Raw genomic sequence first — 20686 nt, 5'->3', positions numbered from 1 at the left:
GCTTAGGCGCGCATTGCAAGGCTAGAGCTACCTGACATCTCATTTGCCAGTCTGTACTGACTAATTTAGTCATTGACACTTGTGAAGTTACACTAACACGTTCACTGAATCCAGAACTTCAAAAGGGTTATGTCACTCCAGCCTATGAAGGTGGATTCCAGAGTGTACATACAGAGAAGGATATGTTAGTGATGTTGGTGATAGGTATGAGCAGACGTGGAATCCATGTACACCGTTGACTGAGATAGCTGTCACTGATGATCAGTTCGTTGGAGCACCAGTGGTCCGTGACAGGTATTGGTCCAAAGAATCAGTCTCATACACAAGATGAGAACTGGTGTAAGTGAGAAATTAGGATGAGTGGCATGACCCAGAGTCACACCTTCTGTGGATGAGTCATCATAACTGTAAGAGATTGTTAGGTCTCCACTTTCGATTCTGGACAATAGTCACTGTCTTGCTTCAAATCTAGTGTACATTTGACATGTCGGTAAGTATTACAAGATCACCATTGCCTCCACAACATTACTTGGCACAACATTGTGGTAGCAAGATTAGCTTAGCTTTAGTCACAAGGCAGTGTTAAGCCACTTACCTATCATTAACTCCCATATGTGCTTTAGACCCCCTTTCACACCATATGTTGGGTGCAAGTGGTGGGCAATGTCAGCCTGCAAAGTCCACTTTTCAGTAGTCCGGCCACTATCTACAAACCCAGCGTGAATTTGGTGGACTGCGTAATTTGTAAGAGCCTGGCAACAATTTACTAAAAAATGCGCAATTTTGAGGACGGTTTGTTTCTTATCATCTCTGCTGTTCCTATGTGTGCTGCTTTGTGCAGCATACATGGATACAGCAAAAGACCATTGATTCTCCATGTGCAGGAAGGTGAGCCTTACAGCACAGAAACAAATGTTGGGTCAATGCAGACACCCCTGCACTATTGTGCCTGTGTTGGTGGTAGTCTCATGTGTTTTGCACCCGCCCAAGTGGAAATGCAGTGCTGCCACACTATGATCTCTTTAATGGCAGCTCTGCTTTTGCATAGTGGCAGAGCATAGCATGATGCCAAGCTGGCTAACAACGTGCTCCAATAAAGAGGATGATGGACGGAGCATTTGAGCAAATCAAACACTCACCCCCACTCAACTGATCTGGGTTTAATCCATCGCCATTCTTTAGCTCACTCAGCCACCCCAGTTCAGACATGGCCATATGCAAATCAGTCTGACCCTGTGCCTCATGGGAACAGTCCAGCCCGAACTGCCAAGCCATGTCTTCCCTGGACCGGAAACAAGCATCCTGGGACCGGTTTCGGATTCATAATCCGCCAGGCTATCTTGAATCCAGTGGCAAAGTGAGCAAGGGACTTACGTCTGAGCATACCCTGCCAACTTAGGGCGAACAAAGCGATACAAAAGGGGATGATGGACGGATCCTGGCTGAAGACGGCTGATAGCCAGAAACCGGTCCTAGGATGCTTGATTCCGGTCCAGGAAAGGCATGGCGTGGCAGGTCGGGCTGGACTGTTCCCATGAGGCACAGGGTCAAGGCTGATTTGCATATGGCCATGTCTAAACTACGGTGGTGTGTAGTGCAAAAAAACGATAGATTTAGGCCCAGATCTCTGTACTGGGGTGAATGTATGACATTGTTCTGCATTCTGTCCATCAATTGTTGTTTTTGCATTTGTCACCCCGAGTGGGGCTGATTGCCAGAAACCGGTCCTAGGATGCTTGATTCCGGTCCCGGAAAGGCATGGCTTGGCAGTTCGGACTGGATTGTTCCCATGAGGCACAGGGTCAAGGCTGATTTGCATATGGCCTTGTCTGAACTGGGGTGGTGTGGAGTGCAAAAAAAACGATGGATTTAGTCCCAGATCGCTGTACTGCGGTGAATGTATGACATTGTTCTGCATTCTGTCCATCAATTGTTGTTTTTGCATTTAACAACGTGCTCCAACATTTCCTGGTAAATATTTCCCATTGTCTCACAATAAGTCGATTTTCTGAACTACATTTGTTCAGATGTCTGTAGTTGATGTATACAGCATGACTCATGGATGTGTAGTTCTGTAGACATGTCCATCTTGTTGGTGAATTAATGTACATTGATTTGTTATAGTGTTACACATGAGTGACACAGTTGTGCTTAGTGGGCTGCCACTAGTTCAACATGTGTACACTGTGGGGCATATCATCAAGGCAATAAAATTATCACTACTTTTGCGTCCATTTTCGGGCGAAAAGCAGAGATAATTTCATCAACTTATCAGCAAAGATACGCTATCGCGTGTTTTGCTGACTTAGGGCCCGTTACATCAACTCCCAGCTTTCCATCTCTAATGAGATGCAAAGTGGGTGTAACACACAGATATTTCCAGGAAATTGTCGCTAAGCGACATTACACCTATTATCAATCTGCATGCTAACTTGTGCAGCAATGATAAAAGGGCAAAAAACACAGTTGATGGACAGAATATAGAACAATGTCATACATTCACCCCAGTACAAGGATCTGTGCCTAAATCCATCGTTTTTTTGCACTCCACGCCACCCTGGGTTAGACACTGGCTATATGCAAATCAGCTCTGACCCTGTGCCTCATGGGAACAGTCCAGTCCGAACTACCAAGCCATGTCTTTCCCAGACCGGAATCAAGCATCCAAGGACCGGTTTCTGGCTATCAGCCTTCATCAGCCTGGATAGCTTGACTCCAGTGGTGTGGAGAGCCTGGGACTCACGTCTGAGTATACCCAGCACACTCGGGGTGAAAATTGCAAAAAACACAGTTGATGAACAGAATGTAGAACAATGTCATACATTCACCCCAGTACAAGGATCTGGGCCTAAATCCATCGTTTTTTTTGCACTCCACGCCACCCTGGGTTAGACACTGGCTATATGCAAATCAGCTCTGACCCTGTGCCTCATGGGAACAGTCCAGTCCGAACTACCAAGCCATGTCTTTCCCAGACCGGAATCAAGCATCCAAGGACCGGTTTCAGGCTATCAGCCTTCATCAGCCTGGATAGCTTGACTCCAGTGGAACAATGTCATACATTCACCCCAGTACAAGGATCTGGGTCCATCAACTGTGTTTTTTGCAATCTTCACCCCGAGTGTGCTGGGTATACTCAGACGTGAGTCCCAGGCTATTTATTTGATTCAAACCTCGCTTGAGGTCAACAAATACAGATACATAAAATTTGTATTGTTAGATTATGATAATAAAACTTTTAGAATGCTTTATCAGATGAATAAGTAGTAATTTTGTCTGATCCACATTTTCCTTTAAAATAACTTCAAGGAAATTTTTTCAAAAGTATAAAAATTATGACAAACAAATTCATTAGCGGGAGAGAAACACAACATGATTAAATCTTGAGCTCAAATAGCATTATGTCTTGAGTGAATTGGTAATACATATCGTTGTCGGGCCTCTACCAATCTCTTGTTAGGACAAATTAATAAAACATGATGCAGATCTTGTTGTCCACCTTCGCACAGATCACATATGCCTTTAGAGTTATTTGTGCCATCCCATCTAGCTGTGAATGTTGTTAATGGGAGAATACCCAGGCGTAATAGAAGGATACAACGCCTTACCCCACGCTCTAACTGAAACCGTAAGTAAGGAGCAAGGGTTTTAAATGCTATTTTTTCTGCAATAGATTTTTGGTGCTTTAGTTGGAAACAGTATTCTTTATCCCTTTCATAGCTGATGCTCTGGGCCATATGTTTTAGAAAGAGCTTCAGATGCGCTGGGGACCAAACCTGTAAAAGTGCTACAGTGCATTGTGATACCTCAAGGGCTTTTAGCAGATTCCTATCAAAAGTATACTGAGGCGTTTACTCTCTAAAAGTCTCCTGTTTTAGCATATGTCTTAAAGTATCTGGAGCTGCGTGTAAAAGGTTATACGCCCACCTTATAATGTTGGAGATTACTCGTGCGAATATTCCCTAAGAGATAATTCAAGACGAAGAGCTCATATTCAAACTTGACTGTCATGAGTGTTTCAAAAGTCTCACATTGATTTTGTGTGTAACTTTTCAGTATTTCTTTTGTCCGTCCGACAGGGCCAAGTTCCAAGATTGGTGTGATCCAATGTTCTGCTATACAGACATATCTGACTCCTGAATTGTCTTTTAAAAGGTTGCTACACACATTTGGCAATGGGCGTTCCATCTCAGAACCTTTTTTTGTAACAATGGCTCCTATTTACAAGGGCAGCGGAAATGGGAGACAACCCCAAAATTAAGGCCAGGGAAAACAGGGGCCTAAACAGGCTAATCAAGTATAAATGCTTTATTTCTCCTTGTTTTTGCTGTTTTCATGTGTGCTGTGTTGTGGCAGCACACAATTGTTACAACAAAGGGCCATTGGTTCTTTATGTCCAGGGCCGGGAGACATTCTAGTACAAGGGTGCCTGTGTTGGTGCTAGGCTGCTAACTTTTGCACCAGCGCAAAGGGAAGCGCAGGGCTGCATTATATTGTTGTAAATATGGTGCAGCCCTGGGTCTCAGAGTTAGCGGAGTGTGGTGTTAAGCCAAGGGGGCTAATGCCACGCTCCGCCACTTCTCTTGTGTATATGCCCCTTTGCTTCTTAATATAGCCAAGATTTAAGGACATATAAGTGTTTGTTAATGATGCCAACAGCGCAAGGGACAAGTGAATGCACCCCCAAGTACCTATGTATCTGGCATTTGATCTGCACACAGTGTGGGTGGGCACTGAGACATAACTGATGTGCGCAGGCAACATTACTCCCGCACCTCCAACCCCCATGTCCCTGGCTGTTACTTACCCTGTTGATGATGTAGCTGGTCATAGTTAGCACTATCCTGTCCCTCGACTCCAACCACAGATTACCCCCAGATGACTGCAGACACCTGTTTCTCCAAGGCATTGAGCTGTTCCTGTGGCACTGGACTACCACCTCCAGTCTGCAGTGCTGCCTGTCGATTGCTGAGCAGTTTCTGCTTAGTCTTGCGCTTGTTATCAGTCACTGTCCCCTGACTTCTGCTACAGCATTCACCTTGGTCACAATGGACTGCCAAATGGCATTTTTGGTCCCCAATGACACCCTGGGGCTGACGAAGAGCTAGTGCTGTTTCTCTGTCACCTCCGCTATCAGGATCTAATTTTCCTCCCGACTGAATCTTTTTTTCCTCTCCCTCTTCGCCCTGGTACTCTGGCTGGTCATCCTGGCTGTTAGGGGGTTAGGGGGGTTGTTGTCTCCTGGGTCCAGCCTGCTACATTTTGCTTCCAGGTAGTTCCCCCAATTTTTTGGGGGTATTTTGTGGGCTTTTTGTGTGGGGGGGGATTCCAGCGAAACATGAAAAAAGTGGTGTGAAGCCGACTAACGTGAGTTTTCTTGCCACTAACTGGCCAGATGTCACTTTTTTCACATTAACCGCAATATCTTTGTCGCTGTGACGCTTGTCTTTGAGGCAACAATCGCTGCCACAAGCTGGTCCTATCACCATGTAGCAACAGATTATAAATACGGTAGTACCATGGTGATAGTTTTCTAGTGATGCACGGTAGTAAGAAAATTGCCTCTAAGCAGTGCTAACTTTGGTTAGCAGCAATTCTTGTGAATATACCCCTGTATCTTTTGGATAGTAAGATCTTTTATAAGCTTTTCTGCTTTGTGTTGAGCAGAACTGAAATGATCAGCTTCAAATGCCACAGTACCATCTCTTTAACTTGTGTTGGGAATAAATAGATCTTCTAACTAATGTTTTTAGTCTATTAAGAAACACATGGGAGATCAGTTTGGGAGGATGGCAGTGTATAAAAGTACCCCAAAGTGACTCAATATATTAACAAAAAATATTAATAGGCAACATCTTGCTCCTTAAAAAAAATACTCGTTGCTGTAAAGGGCAAACTGTCATCCAACTTTATGAAAATGAACCCCGCTGCAACATATTTAATTCCTTAATCCCTAGTTCAATTAACAATTCAGAATTCACTCAGAGTTTTCATTTACTGAAATGTTCTTTTGTTTGGTCTATTTCAGTAAGTCATTGGGGTTTGTCTTTGTTTCCTTTTAGTTTAACACACTGACAAAAACAATAAGGGGACAGTTCACAAAGAAAGTAATACATCTACACACAGAGATGTACATCTATGTCTATGCATGCATTTACTACTTTCGGGAATTCACAAATTACACATAAAATCTGTAAGTGTAAGTTGCACCTGACACAGGGTCCCATGTAGAGTCCATCGAAAAGTTTTCCATATCAGGTTACTAATCACTCTGTACTGAGATCAATGTGCCAGAGAAGTCCGCAAAGGGGAATGAAAATGGAATTCTCTGTGTAAATGCCCCAAAAAAATTCAGACGAGAAAATGTTTTTTGCTCATGGAGAAACTCCTTACCCTACAACCCCACAAAAACTATTTGCTTTCTGAAGTATACGTGTGGCCATTTTCAAGCTTCAAAGGAAAATGTGAGAAATTTGTGACAGGCAACAAGTGTAGTAGTTTGTGGTGTTCACAAACATCCAAGGGTTAACACGCCTTGGAAAACCCACGCATGTCTAAACGCCCACCACTTGATTCATGGGTCAGAGATCTCTATACTCGTAGTTGTGGTCACTGCACCTGTTAAAGGGTTAACACTTCAAGGGATACCTTTGTGAATGTCTAGAAAGTAAAAGCAAGGTATATTCAGTCATAAACTCAACTTTACATAAGATTAAGTTTGTGACCGAATGCACCTTTGTGAACAGGCTGCTCTATCCTGCATTAGTCAGCGTTTATTTAAAATATGGCGAAGTCCTCCCAGCCTAATGCTGACGTTGAAGCAATGTTTCAGTTAATAGTTGTAATGGAGTTGAAACAAACTTTGAAAGCATTTTAAAATCTATATTGTTGTGTAATAAATTATAGTGTGTATGCGCGATTGTTTATGTTGGATCTAATACACAAAGAATGAATGAATATGATTATACTTAAGATATGTTTAATATGAGGTTTAAGTGTGTTTGTTAACATAAATTATTTGTGCCACATTTAGGTGAAAGCTCGATTTTGAATCAAATGTATGCTGGTACTGTCATTCACTCCTCCAATCAGGCTTCCCCACACATCTGCTCTCCCTATAGGCTCTGTGAAAGCATAAAACAGCTGATAGAATGTATGCTCATTGTAATGAATACAATGCTTATTAATAAAAATTCAAGTGTTCCTGATATGTTGATACATCCATGGCCTTTCTGCTGTAGTTCTGTTGGATAAACGAGTCATATTGATTTGTGTGAAATGTTAATAAGATGTTCCATATTTTGTTTGAGTATGTCTGGATGACAGTGGCATGGAAAGCTACAAGATGCTTTCCTAGTATGGGCTAGTGGTAATTTAAAAAGATGTTGGTTTGCTAAAGATTTAATTCATGTGAACATGCTATGATGAATCTGCAATTTAGGTAATTTGTTATCCAAGAATTGGTTATATGGATGGATGGATGGATGTGAATTTGTAGAGCGCGAATTGCTGCCCGGAGGCATCCAAGCGCTAAGAGTACCATGAACCCGCAAATGGCCCAAGAAGGGAGGGAAGTGAGAGTTACTTAGACCGGATGAAATAAAAAGGTTTTCAGCTGTTTGCGAAAAGCCGAGAGATTGGGGTTGGGTCTGAGATGCAGCGGAAGGGCGTTCCAAGCCCTGGCAGCATTATAGGAAAACGTCCTGCCTCCGGATCTGGATCTTTTTATTCTGGGGGCCGTTGCAAGGAAAGTCTGACTGGAGCGGAGGCTTCTGTTGGGCGTATAGTGGGTAATTAGGTCACGAGTAATCCTGGGGCCAGTGTATGTTTTGTGTATATGAACCTCTTGATTTGGTGTGAGCCAGAGAAATCTTTCCTGTTCTAGTATGGATGCTGTCCGACACTTTTTCTGATTTTGCTGCTCAATTGGGAATTTTAATAATTTCTGATTGATGACTATACTGTAATACCTTGGCATATGGTGCTTTATGGCACTCATTCTGTACCACTTGATTTTGAGATTAAAAAAAAAAATCTTAATCTTTACTTCTGATCTAGAACTCAATTATTAGGTGGTACTGTTTACCTATTTCGATACTCTGCTAAACTGATGTCGGGGAGGGTGTCATTTTATGCACCTATTTTCCATGGGAGAGCGGCAGCGGGTACAATTTTAGGGTTTTTACATTTTGTGGTGTCCAAAAATGTTTGGGGCACATGTATTGCTCCCACAATCTCCATCAACTACTGCCAGATTTGATTTATTAAAGCAATTTTACGGCCTTTATTTATGGTCAATAGATTGTTTACCTATAAATCTGCTTTTTATCATATATGCAATTTGGAAAATATAAAAACATATAATACCGTCATTCTCTTTGTACAATTGGCAATAAAGAGAAGAAAGGTCCTTTCATATCTGGAACTGTTGAGCCATGAAAATGAGTAGCTAATCACTGTGATGAAATTGTTTGCATTCTCCGATTGTTTTTATCTTTGGATAGTTCTGTGATGCCAAGTAATATTAATTACCTTGTCTGAATTTATACCTAAATGTTTTGTGTATGGAATGTTCTATTTTTATACTCGACAGATTAAATGATTCTTATGAAATGCTTTTTATGTTGAATTGTTTTTATGTAGTATGCTTTTATGGACATATTGTGTATGTCCAGGATAAAGCTGATTTGAATTTGAGATTGGATTTATTAAACCCATCTACACTATACAGTAGCATTTATTTTATTACATACTAAAACCTTTGTACCCAATATTCTAGCCTAAATTATCATCCTATTAACCTAGGCCTTGGTGTATTCAACTATTTCAGATTCCAATTACCTAGCCATATGAATTCAAAGAGTGTAGCTTCAGGGACAAGCCACACCATGAAAGAAAGGTTTCTTAATTGTTCTCTTTCCATGGTTCATCAAGTACATTAACTATCATATCAACCGGCCAACTTAATGCCTCATTACGATGTAGGGTTGCACTGCTGCAGAATCAGGACTGATTGACCTCTGGTCGGCGGTCCCGACCGCCGTATTAGGATGCGACCGCACATAGGGGCCGATTAGGATTGCTGTGAATCTGCATCCTCCGGGCCGGCGGAAGCCACCGCCGGCCCGTAGGATGCGGATTCACTGCTGCGATGATTGCAAAGACCCCCCGCCAGATTAGGATGGCAGGGGGGTCATCTGCAGACGTGAAGACCGTCCGCCGCTTTCCCGCCGCGGTCCCATGGCGGAATAGCTCTAATATGGTGGCGGTGTCTATCAGACACCGCCAGCCATATTAGGATTCATACAGAAACATGCTTTTCCTGGGTGGGTTTTCCGCCGTGGAAAAGCATGTGGTCTTTGGTGTTTGGAGGCCCGTTGCGGGCCTCGAGGGTGTCGGGGGTGGGGTGTTCACATGGGTGGTACCTATGGTACCCCCCAGCATTTACATGCACGAAGTGGCAGGCACCGCGCGGTGCCTGCTGCTTTGTGCATGTAAATGTTAAACATGCATTTTTAACCTTGCGGCGGGTGCTGCTTCAAGCAGCACCCGCTGCAAGGTAAAAGGAACAGAATGTGATCGCCAGGGTGGGGGTCACATCCTAATTTACATGGAGGGACCGCCGCTGCCAATGCGGACGGATGCAGGTCCGTCCGCCATCCTAATGACTCCCATAGTGCGGTCACGTACTCTCATTTCTCTACAGGAGCTTGTTCTGCAGTCGGAAACCGGCCCCAGCACAAGCTCCCATGGAGAAATTGGACTTTTTGTTAATCCCCACACCACATGGCAGGAACCACATGGTGCAGGGATGGACAGGGGGGCACCATATGTGCCCCCAATTGGGGCCACTGTTGCAAGGGGCCCTGCTAGGTCCCCCAAATTCGCTTTCCGCCAGGCTTTTCATGTCGCCCGGTTTCACTTCTGACGGCGGTCGAAAGAGAAAAGAAAGATGTTGGTTGGAATGACTCCAAATGCAGGTCAAGGACTGCTGACTGACATCAAAATGGGGGCCAAAATTTCATGGTTATCTGTTGTGGCTCTGACATTTTTGCTGGCCTGCACTACTAGACATTTTGACTTTTATAGCTTAAAAATGTTTTTATTTAGATTTTATATCTTTTTCATGAATTCTTTATAATTAAAGAAACTAATACAAAGCTCTGGTTGCTTTGTGCTTAATTTACAGAATGTACAATGGAAATCTTTAAAATAGATACAAGAAAAAAAATTGTGTTTTAACACATACCTGTGAATCATCCATTGCCCTGTGAACACTGCTAGATGCTAACACTACTTTACCAGGCCAATTAAAAACCCATTGTTCTCTTGGGTGTTCGATATAAGCATTGATCAACTGTATCATAACTTCTCTTAATTATTTTCTCTACCTATAAAATGTTTTATTTATATTGTATTATATCAAAAATATAAAATTCAGTTCATTAGCAGAGGTCACATTTGAGTTTTTTGTTTATTCATATTTTTCTATTAACCACTAACAACCGATTGAGGTTCGATAACCCTCATACTCTGAGGTATTATGGCCTGAGCCCTTCTAGACTGTTAGACTGACTGCAACGTAGTCACCTTTGACAACTGGCTACCAGTTGTGACTGGTCAGTTCTTCTAATGCTTTTCTGATATTGCTGTATGCCATGCAAGGCATTTTCGTGATTCTAAATGTGGTGGTCCTGTTGGTACTTTACAATAACAATAGACTATTTACAATGCCTTTTCAAGATGGACACCCACTGCTATGTTTAGTTGTGTTATTACAAGAAAATATCCACTGTGTTTAAACCGCAGCATGTTTTATTTTTTCTACTTGGATCCTTTTGTATGTATGTATGTATGATAAAATATTGAGTGCTTAAACCCATCCGTAATACAAAAGGCACTTTCATTTATAAGCCAGACCTATTTGCTCAGTCAATACTTGTTCTACAGTTTGAGTAGCTGTGGATTATGGGTCTTTGTGCAGCAGATATCTAGGGAAACCTACCAAACCCAAACATTTCTGAAAACTAGACAGGAGTGTTGTGAAGCGGGACTTGTGTGGGTCCCACCATGTTTTCTAACACAAAAGCCAAGATCCCCCATCCTAGACTCCCCCAGCTGTAAAGATTTCAGAAATGTCTGGGTTTGGTAGGTTTCCCTGGGTGGCCACCATGCCCAGTCCAAAATACCTCAGCTACCCCTACTACTGAGTTATTTCTTCCATGTTGCGTTTTGGAGCCTTTGGTTTTGTGGGCGCTATTAGAAGTCACACAAGTGGGGTAGACATTTTATCAGGCCAATAGAGGAAACACTGGGTGGTGGGAATTTTACGGATCCCTGCAGATTCCGGAACTTAATATCAGAAAAATGCAAGGAAAATGCCAGATTTGTAGGCAGAGTTTGAGGTTTGCTGGGCATTCTGGTTAAGAAATATCTGGGCATCCACACCACTCTGGACCCCAGCTGTCAAGATTTCCCAAGGGGGCAGGTGACCCAAGCATGATAAGTGTAGCCATTCAGCATGACAAGTAGGACGATATTGGGATTTAGCCCCTCCACGCTGGCCCGCATGAAAGAACAACACCCAAAAGTTTTGAAGGTACCTCTTTCTTGCCAGAGAGATGGGAATGTTTTAGTCTCTAGGTTAACAAAAAGGCTGTTGAGGCTTTAGCAATGGGGGTGGAGCTTGATGTCAGACTGGCCAGACCCCATCCCATTATTTCATTAAATGTATTGCTGATATCCAGAGACTTTTCTGCCCCTCCTACATGGGAAAAACTAGAGCAAACACCATCTCGGCCCCCTGTGGGGATAGAAAGTCCGGTATGAACCACTTGGGGTGGGGGTATGGCCCAATGCCAGGATGGAAGGCCTGCTCCGCTTTGCTTTGTCCAAATGCAAAATCCTTGTTGTATAATAGGTTGTGTGGTCCCTGGTTGGGGGATTTGGGGCAACCTCCTTAATTGGGATAATAATTATTGTATTACCCCTTTTACAGTGAGGATATGGACAATGCTGGGGTAGGCTGACCCCCTCCATTTGTTTGTTTTGACACCATGTTGAAATCCTTAGTGTCTAGTGGGCTTTTTGTTACCCTGGGGGTAGATTTTGGGTAAACAATCCCAATGCCTGAGTGAACAGCTCATATCTGTCCCATTAATATTAGTCTAGTTCTTCTGGTGCCTGGTAGGCTTTCTGCAACCCAAGGGCAGAAAGACTGTTTTGAAAATTTGGGGGTGTGGGCATGGCACTATGTGTGGGCAGGATCCCCCCCACCAACTTTTTGTAATAAAAAGTAACTCCCTGGTGTCTAGTGGACTTTCTATCCCCCAATGAAGATGTAGTGTAGTTCCTAGTTTCCCACTAGGCCCTGCGCATTGGAATAACATAAACAGTAGTATCAACGTGGAACTGCTTATATTCCAGGCCTCCACTGACTATGCTAAACTTAATTGGGTTGTGTTACCAACTAGCTCAGAGGTCACTGGAAACTTTCTTCTCTGCATAGGAAGTGATCAGCTTCCTTGGCACAGACAAGAAGGGATTCAGTTTTCCAACAACCGTGCAACATGACAACTTTGCTCCTCAGATCAAGAGTCGATCTCTAGGGTCGTGTGAAACAATAGACATAGATTTCACTCAGTCAGTCTGGTGCAGTTTACTTTCACAGTATGTAGAGAATAGAGAGACGGGCGTGTATCAATAAAGGGTTAACATTTATTGAACAGTCTTTCTTCTCGTACAAGAGAAATGTATTGCCACAATTGCAATAATTGTTATTATAAAAAGTACGTACAGTAAGATAAGTATTGCGAAATAGAACTGTAAAAGCATTGATATGGTTTCTTAGCCATACAATGGTTTAAAAGTAATAAAACATATATACAGTCATATATACATTAGGCTAACATACTCAACTGGTGCTTCTAACTAAGCCTACCCCAGTGTGCCTGACCTAAGCCTAACACGTGAGAAGGGGAGTAAGTAAGTAGCTTAAGTTAAGTTGGTTTTGCCAAGGTTTGTTTCAAGAATTCTCGTCTAAGGGTTTAGTCAACACCATACCTCTGAATAGAATGATGGAGGATTGGTATCTCCTTCAGGGGTCTCTCTCGATATCCCAGTCACCCGCGAGGGTAAACCGGAAGCGCCGGGACTGGATTTCTCTGCACGAGAAAGGCAGCGGCTCTCTTCAGCGCGTCGAGGAAGGAGGGGTGATAGCGTCAGCGGGCAGCTGGAATCGGCTGGATGTCTTCGCAGAGGACGGCTGCTCAGCTCCTTAAGCGTACTGCACCATAGTTCGCGCTGTAGCGGCGATAATGGTAATCAGCAGCTTCACCACCACAGGATAGCAGGCTGCAGCGACAGAGTGCTAGTTTTTACCAACACAGGGTCATGCAGGCAGCTGGCATCAGCAACAGTAGCTTGCAGCTCACAGCTCACAGCTCACAGCTCACAGCTCACAGCTCACATTGCTTAAGGCAACGTTGGTAATATTTATACCTGACAGGTGCCGGGTTTGACGCAAGTTTGCTGGACATAAGACGTCAATTAAAGATGTCACTAGGAAGTGACAGTTATCAGTTGCTCATTAGAGTTCCATTACTAATCAAAACATAGCAAGCGGGGATTTCCAGGTTTGCTAAGTTTTTATCTTGTTGAAGAACTCGGAGTGTTATCTAGGAATATCAGATAGTGACTGCTGCTCTGTCATTGCACTAATTGGTCGCAAAGGAAGTAGCAGAGAGTCATGCTGGAATGTGGCTCTGTTCGTGTGAGTCCAGAGATGACTTTTCAGAAAATCGCACTTGAACGGTTATGCCAATATAGGGAATAAATGGATTTATAGCCGAATAGGGGCATAAGGTCACAGTATCGATCAGGAACCTAGATAAGCACGCAACACCCACTCCACGTTTTCATGTCCATCAAAATTACTAAAACTAAGCAATAAGATGCATGTGTAACATTGCCCACCCCAAAATACATAAATGCATTCGAAATAGGCGTACTTGTAATACATGGAATTTAGGTACTGTACGTTTTTTAAAGCATAGTAATCATTCAAAAAATGATTGCATATGAAATCAATGAACGATTATGCAAAAAGGAATTACACATGAAGTATCTCTGACAGAAGAAAAGCGAGAAAAATCATCACATAAAAATGCATTGTAATAGCATGTGTGCTAGAGGCTGGTGTAACGTTGTTATGTCTCTAGATGTGTTTTAGAAATAGAAGTGTGAAGCTTCTGTTCTCTAAGAATAGTTTTTACGTTAAGCAAAGAATTGGTCGTGCCAAAAAAGGTGAATTATTAAAAATGTCCAATTCCCCCCCAAAAATTTTTTTAATGCTTGAACCGGGAAACATAGAGTTCCAGAGCTTATTGCAGTCTTTGTTGATCAAAACTGAAGGCCGAATTCAGAGTTCATGGGAACACTGTGTGTCGGAAAAGCTTCTTAAAAGTTATTGTTTCTCTATGGGTGAGAACATCGTATCAGACAGGCTCTCAAAGAATTGGTCTACAAAATCAGGTGATAGTTCAACCAAATTAGATAGCGCTGTAACTTGGCAGGTGTGAGAATGATTGCTGTCATCGAAGGCAGGACCAGCAATGCTCACAGAACGTTGTACCTGGATGATGTTGCTTTTGTCACTCGCTCCACTGTTACCACTTGGCTGTAGTACAGGAGTCTCCACGAATGCCGTCATCAGGATTGGTAGCCGCTGGGGACAACACAATGCGTGAGCCGTTATTGGACTGAGCAAAGTATCGACGTCCATTGGTACTGCTGATGGAAGTGAAAGACAGATGTCCAACACGCATTCATCGCCGCAAAGCATACACCGTAGCACAGGTAAAATGCAATTTTGCCATATCGGTCTGAATGAAAGGAACCAGGTCATGTTTAGATCTCTCAGCCTGGCCAATCCGAGGACGTTAGTTATCCTGTCCCTGTAGCGCATTGCTAGGATTGTCTCTTCCATTCCCATGGGAGCTATGTCTGAGCCGAGGCTTGCCATAACGTAGCAGGAGGGTCAAAAATAGAATCCCTGCAACGAGTCCCAAAAATAGTGGTATGCCGCCAAAAATGGAGTGCACAAAATTAGGAAAGATTCCCAAAATTGCCTCGAAGGGTGTTAGCAGTCCCGTAAAGACTGTCTTAAATATGCCTGGGATGCTTGTTGCACTAGACATGTTAAGGAGTTGGCTGAACATTTCTACGAAATGCACGGGGCAATTTGTTGATAAAAGGTCATGGACTTCAGTAGCCGTCCTTGCGACTAGAAGATCATACGTCTCTCTAGATGACGTTATAGGCACTGTTGTCTGTAAAAGTACAGATTTCATTTTGCTTAATGTATCAATTCGTATAGAATAGAGATTCAGACGAGGCCAGAGAGGAGTCACTATGTCTGGAGGCCCGCTCGGGAACAATGCTTGCATACAACATTTGACCATGCACGTTACTTGTACTAGATAACTTTTCCCTGGCGCGAGGCCACAACACCTGTGATCCGTTCTAAGAATGTAACTCCCGTTTGCGAGTTGCATAAAGAAGGGCTCTATCTGAGTTGCAGGTGTGACTAGCTGGTGGCATGAAAGGTTGTTTGAATTTCCATCACATGCTCCTTGTAAATTAATACCCTGACACAAAAGTATACCGCTTAGTGAATGTTTACAGTTGTTACCACTAAGAAATACATTTTTGTCACTGTCACTATAGCAAGAATGAGTGTATGGTAATTTCCATTCGGATTTAACATATCCTTTACCCAATTGTTCATACTGGCCAGCAGGTATGTACTCAAGGCATTTATGAAATCGGAAAGTTGTTATCGGAATTGTGATAATTCCGTGTATTATCCATTCAATGACAGGACTCTCTGAAATTGTCAATGATAATCTCTCGAGTTTTTCGATGCTCAGGATTGTATAGTCTGCTCCTTTCTGTGCCAAACTGATCTGTTTATCAGTAAGGTTAAAACTGGAAAATAATGACGTTGTGTTGATTAAACGCCAAGGCACATAGCCTGAACGAAGATTTTGCAGCGTCCAGCCTAATTCTATAATAGAGCGTAATTGAGACTGGCCATGTTGTAACATTAGCAAATCTCTGTCTATCACATCAAAGGCAGAGGATACAATATTGTCCAACGAATATATTCTGGAAGACAGAGTCATTAACCCATTGTCTACCACAGAAAGTGATTTCTCCAAATTAATACGATCAATTTCTCGTATTTTTTCAGCAGTTTCAATTTTCTTTACTTTCCAAGCCTCGTTGTAAGCAGCATAGATGCTGGTCGCTATGAAACGCTTTTGACGCTGTTTGCGTGGTCCAAGAATGAAATCGCGCAAATCAGCACCATCTTTTAATAAAGACAAGTGTTGCTTAATTTCAGCCAGTGTGGATGTAGTTAGCCATTCAAGGCAGAGTTTCCCTACACTGTATGTTGTTATAATCCCTGGATGTTGTCTCTGGGAGTATCTTGAGTCTAATCTGGTCATTTTTAAACCCTGTGTTTTATTCAGGAATCTATCTTGACAGCTATTTGTGTCTGTAGGCCAGATTAACCACTTTTTCCAATCAGGATGTGTTCTGTTGAAATGTAAAATTTGTGACACGTCTAACTCAATATCAGCTGTTGCATTTTCAGGTATTGGCTTTGGTATAGACGGTGCTTTAAGGTCTTTGATCTTAGCTAGGCCAAGACAAGATGTTTGGTGTATTGTGTCATTTAAAAATAACATTTGTTCAGGTATCATGCAGGTTCTAAACAGTGCTTCTATGCCTTGCACCTGCCAATCTTTTGTACCCCAAATGGTTTTCGTTTCAATATTATTTTTCCAATAATCAAAACCAAATGTCATCATTTTGTCATAAAATTTTTCTGAATATATCAATTTAGAATTTGTCAGCATTGTTTTCATGCCTGTTTTATCTAACAGTTTATAATAAAACGTTTCTGCATCACTGGTGTTAAACCCTGAGAAGTATTTGAATTTCTCAAAAAATGCTTTAGAACTGCTTTTAGGTGGTGTAGCACAATGTTCCCATTGATTATACATAAAAACATTTCTAGGCTGTGCAGATTTATGCAAGTAATGATCCCCATAGTGGGTGTAACAGAATAACTGCTCATAACTAGATGAACCTTGTAAATAATCATGATCTGTGAATCTAGCTGACATTACTAAATCAGACATCATGTCATTAATACTGTTAAAGTCCCAATCATCAGAGAATGTACTAGGTGTCACAAAGTCACTTAAGGAAACCTTTAGTTGATGTGGATACTTCAGGATTTCGACCGGACCATAGATCTCATAGTCTGTTTTCTCCCATACTACCCCACCAGGTATTGGAATTGCTGTGACATTTACTGTTGACAGTTCTCTTTTCTTCACGTGGGATGATCTTTGTGGTTTCAGGACTAGGTTGATGTTCTGACTTGCTGTGTCCATTCAATTGTAATGAACTTCCCTAAAATTAAAACTAAAATTAGGCATAGTAGGAGTATGAAGACTCCTGAGATAATCCAATGCTCAATCAACGGTGAATCCAGATATAGTTCTTTGATTTGTTGAAGGAGTCCTGTTGTATTTTCTTTAGAAATCTTTTTTGTTTCTGGCATCACTTCGGGGTCGTTTAAATCTTCAGAGAAGTTGTCGAAGTTGATGAAATAACCAGAGGCAGTTCTGTCAATTGATGGGATTGTTTTTTCAATCTGTCTTTCGGTAGCACTTTCTGATGCCACGTCATTGTAGACTGGTGTTGTTTCTTGACGAACTGTTTCAATCTGTGTTTCAAGAGGCACGAGTTCCATGGCATTATTGCATAGTCCTTCATTGTGCACTGCAGGCTGATCAAATGTGATGAGTCTTTCAGTTTGAACCTCTTGGATTGTTGCAAGTTTGGGTATTCTGTTGTTTCTTGGGAGTCCACTGGGCCTACTGTTGATTATAGGCCACATGATTGTGGTTTTACCAGATCGATGGACACGACTCTGTTCTCCTTTTTACCAGCAAGGGGCGGTAGCACAACTGATCTTGTTCCGGTGACTGCTAAGACAGGTACTGCTTTTCTGTAAGAAGGCCCAAATTCCTTCTTCACCGCGATCTTTTCTCTGACTAGATCCCCAATCTTTGGAATCCAGACAGGCCTTGCTGGGGCTGTTGCGGGTGGTGCCTCGTCAGTGGTACTTGGCTGTTGCTTTAACTTTATGTTGCTTAATGATTTTCTTGTTCCATTCAGTTCCTGTAAAACAGCCAAACGGTCTTTTACATCAAACTGCGTTGTTTCTTCTTGTACCACTGACATCTGACTATCGAGGTCCTGAACGTTCATTCTAATTCCGAACAATAGTTCGTATGGGCTGAAACCTTTTAGAGAATTTCTTGGCATATTGTTAAGACTAGTCTGGACACTTATTAAATGTTTGACCCACCCAGCGCCTGAACCTAATACCTTCGCTGTTATAGATTGCTTTATGTCACGGTTTTTTCTTTCTACCACACTATTCCCTTCGGGGTGCGACGGACAAGAATACCGCAACCCAATTCCCATGCTAGCCATGGCCTCCTTATAGGCTCGAGAGCTGAAAGCAGGACCCTGGTCAGAATGGAACGTGGTAATTGCGTGTGCGCCGATAAAGACTCGCAAATCTTTTATAACCATTCTAGCGTCAGCCGAGCGCTGGGAGCCTCATTTTTTTAAGTGCTTTTCGTCTTAACTATTAATAGGACGCAGGATGGGGTGTAGGCAGCGTTACGCTCTTTCTGACTGGTAGCCGGTAGCAAGGTTCCTTACTGCGATCCCTATTACAGTTTTCCCATTTGTTTGCATATATTTGGTGTTCTACACTCATTCCCGGCCACCAGAATACTGATTGTAATTCAGTCAGTGATTCCTTGATCTCTCTGTGCCTTAGACCCAAACCCATGTGTGCGTCTGCTATTAAAAATATTCTCCTGTTCATGTTTGGAATTACTCTGTCCCCCACTCCAGGGATTCGAGCAAAAGGAACGGAGTTTGCATCGATTATGTATGCATATTTGAGTGGATAGTTTACGGGTAGTGCTGCACAGTCGCCTTTTACGGTCGTTCTTACTGCCAGCATGGTTTCCCCGTCTATGTACTTATCTGTACGCTTTTTTGTGGCTACGGAAGCCGGTTTAGTTGCTTCCGCGGTGGCTGTATTAGCCAATGAATTCCCTGCAACGTGAACCCCATCACGTTGAAGACTCTGTGCGTGAATCACGTGAGTCTTTTGTAGTTCTTTGTGTAAAAGAGCTAACTTGTTCCAGAGCAATTTATGCTTTATTGTGGCACCTGTGTCATCTTTGTAGTCGTTTTCGATCCAACTCTGCAGTTTATTGTTGTAAGAGTTGATGCAAAAATGAGAATCGCACACTATAAGTGTCGGGAATTCACGTTCTGCATTTTCGAGCGCCATCTTTAAAGATCTGATTTCAGTTCTCTGAACCGAACAGTACTTTACTGATTCAGTTTTTGTTATTTTCGGTCTGAATTTACCGCACAGCCAACGACCTTTAATGATCGCACATGCTGCATCGTAGGATTTTCTCTCTACGTTGAAATGCTGTACAAAGCTATCTGTATAGATTATACAGGCATATTGTGGGAGAGGCAGAATTTCGATTGGCAGAGGATATTCTTCTTCATATTCTAAATCATTCAGTTCTTCAAATTGCGGGGCGAAATAGTATTTCACGTCTTCCGCTCCTAGAGAATCTATGCACTGTATCCATTTCGGGTCCAGTGACACTGTAGGCAGGTTTACTGGGCTGAATAGCGCCTCGAAGGCGGATTCCGCTGTAAGGATATTAATCCGTTTGCCGTGTGCTAGTTCTCTTTCATTTGCTAATGCGATTTGCACTGCGTTCACAGTTCTTTCTGTGCGACTGAATGCTTTTTCTGCTTGTGTGTACAAGTGAGATTTAATTGAAATTGGTACCTTTTCTCCCTCATTAGAGGTTAGGTACGTGAATCCGCATCTTCCTGGGATGACTCGGATTACAAGATCGATCGTGTTGTCACGTGTATCTAATTTTGTTTTTGCTAACATGTCTGTTTGCAGTGATCTCAAAATTTCTTTGTGTTTTTGAGTCCAATTGATTTGTTTTAAATCAGGTTTTATTAGTTCGTAGAGAGGTTTAACCCTCTCTGCGTAATTAAGGATGTAAGTTCTTCCGAAATTCAGAAAACCTAGTATGGATTGTAAATTCTTCAGCGTTTTTGGAGCTTGGAGTACAGCGCACTTCTCTAAGAAGTTGTCCGCTAGGCTTTTCCCTTCACTTGATAATTTGTACCCTAAGAACAGTACTGTCAGATGGGCAATTCGGGACTTTTTAAAATTGAATTTGTAACCCTCTGCTGCGAACCCAAGTATAATGGTGTTCACTCTTTTCAAGTGAGTATCCAAGTCGTCGTCTGTGAGATAAATATCATCTACGTAAGATAATGCTTCATCATCATAGATTTGTAGTAACTCTGTTACCCTAGCTGAGAATATTCCTGGGCTGTTCTTGAACCCCTGTGGGAGTCGACAGAATTTTTTCTGTGACCCAAATGCGGAGAAAGCGGTCAAATATCTGCTTTCTGGTGCAATGTTTTGACAAAAGAAACCATTAGAAATGTCTAATGTCGTTTTATATTTTTT

The sequence above is a fragment of the Lissotriton vulgaris genome, chromosome 1_1 (assembly GCF_964263255.1).
Source record: "Lissotriton vulgaris chromosome 1_1, aLisVul1.2, whole genome shotgun sequence".
NCBI classification, from domain to species: domain Eukaryota; kingdom Metazoa; phylum Chordata; class Amphibia; order Caudata; family Salamandridae; genus Lissotriton; species Lissotriton vulgaris.
Note: the sequence above shows the minus strand (reverse complement) of the source record.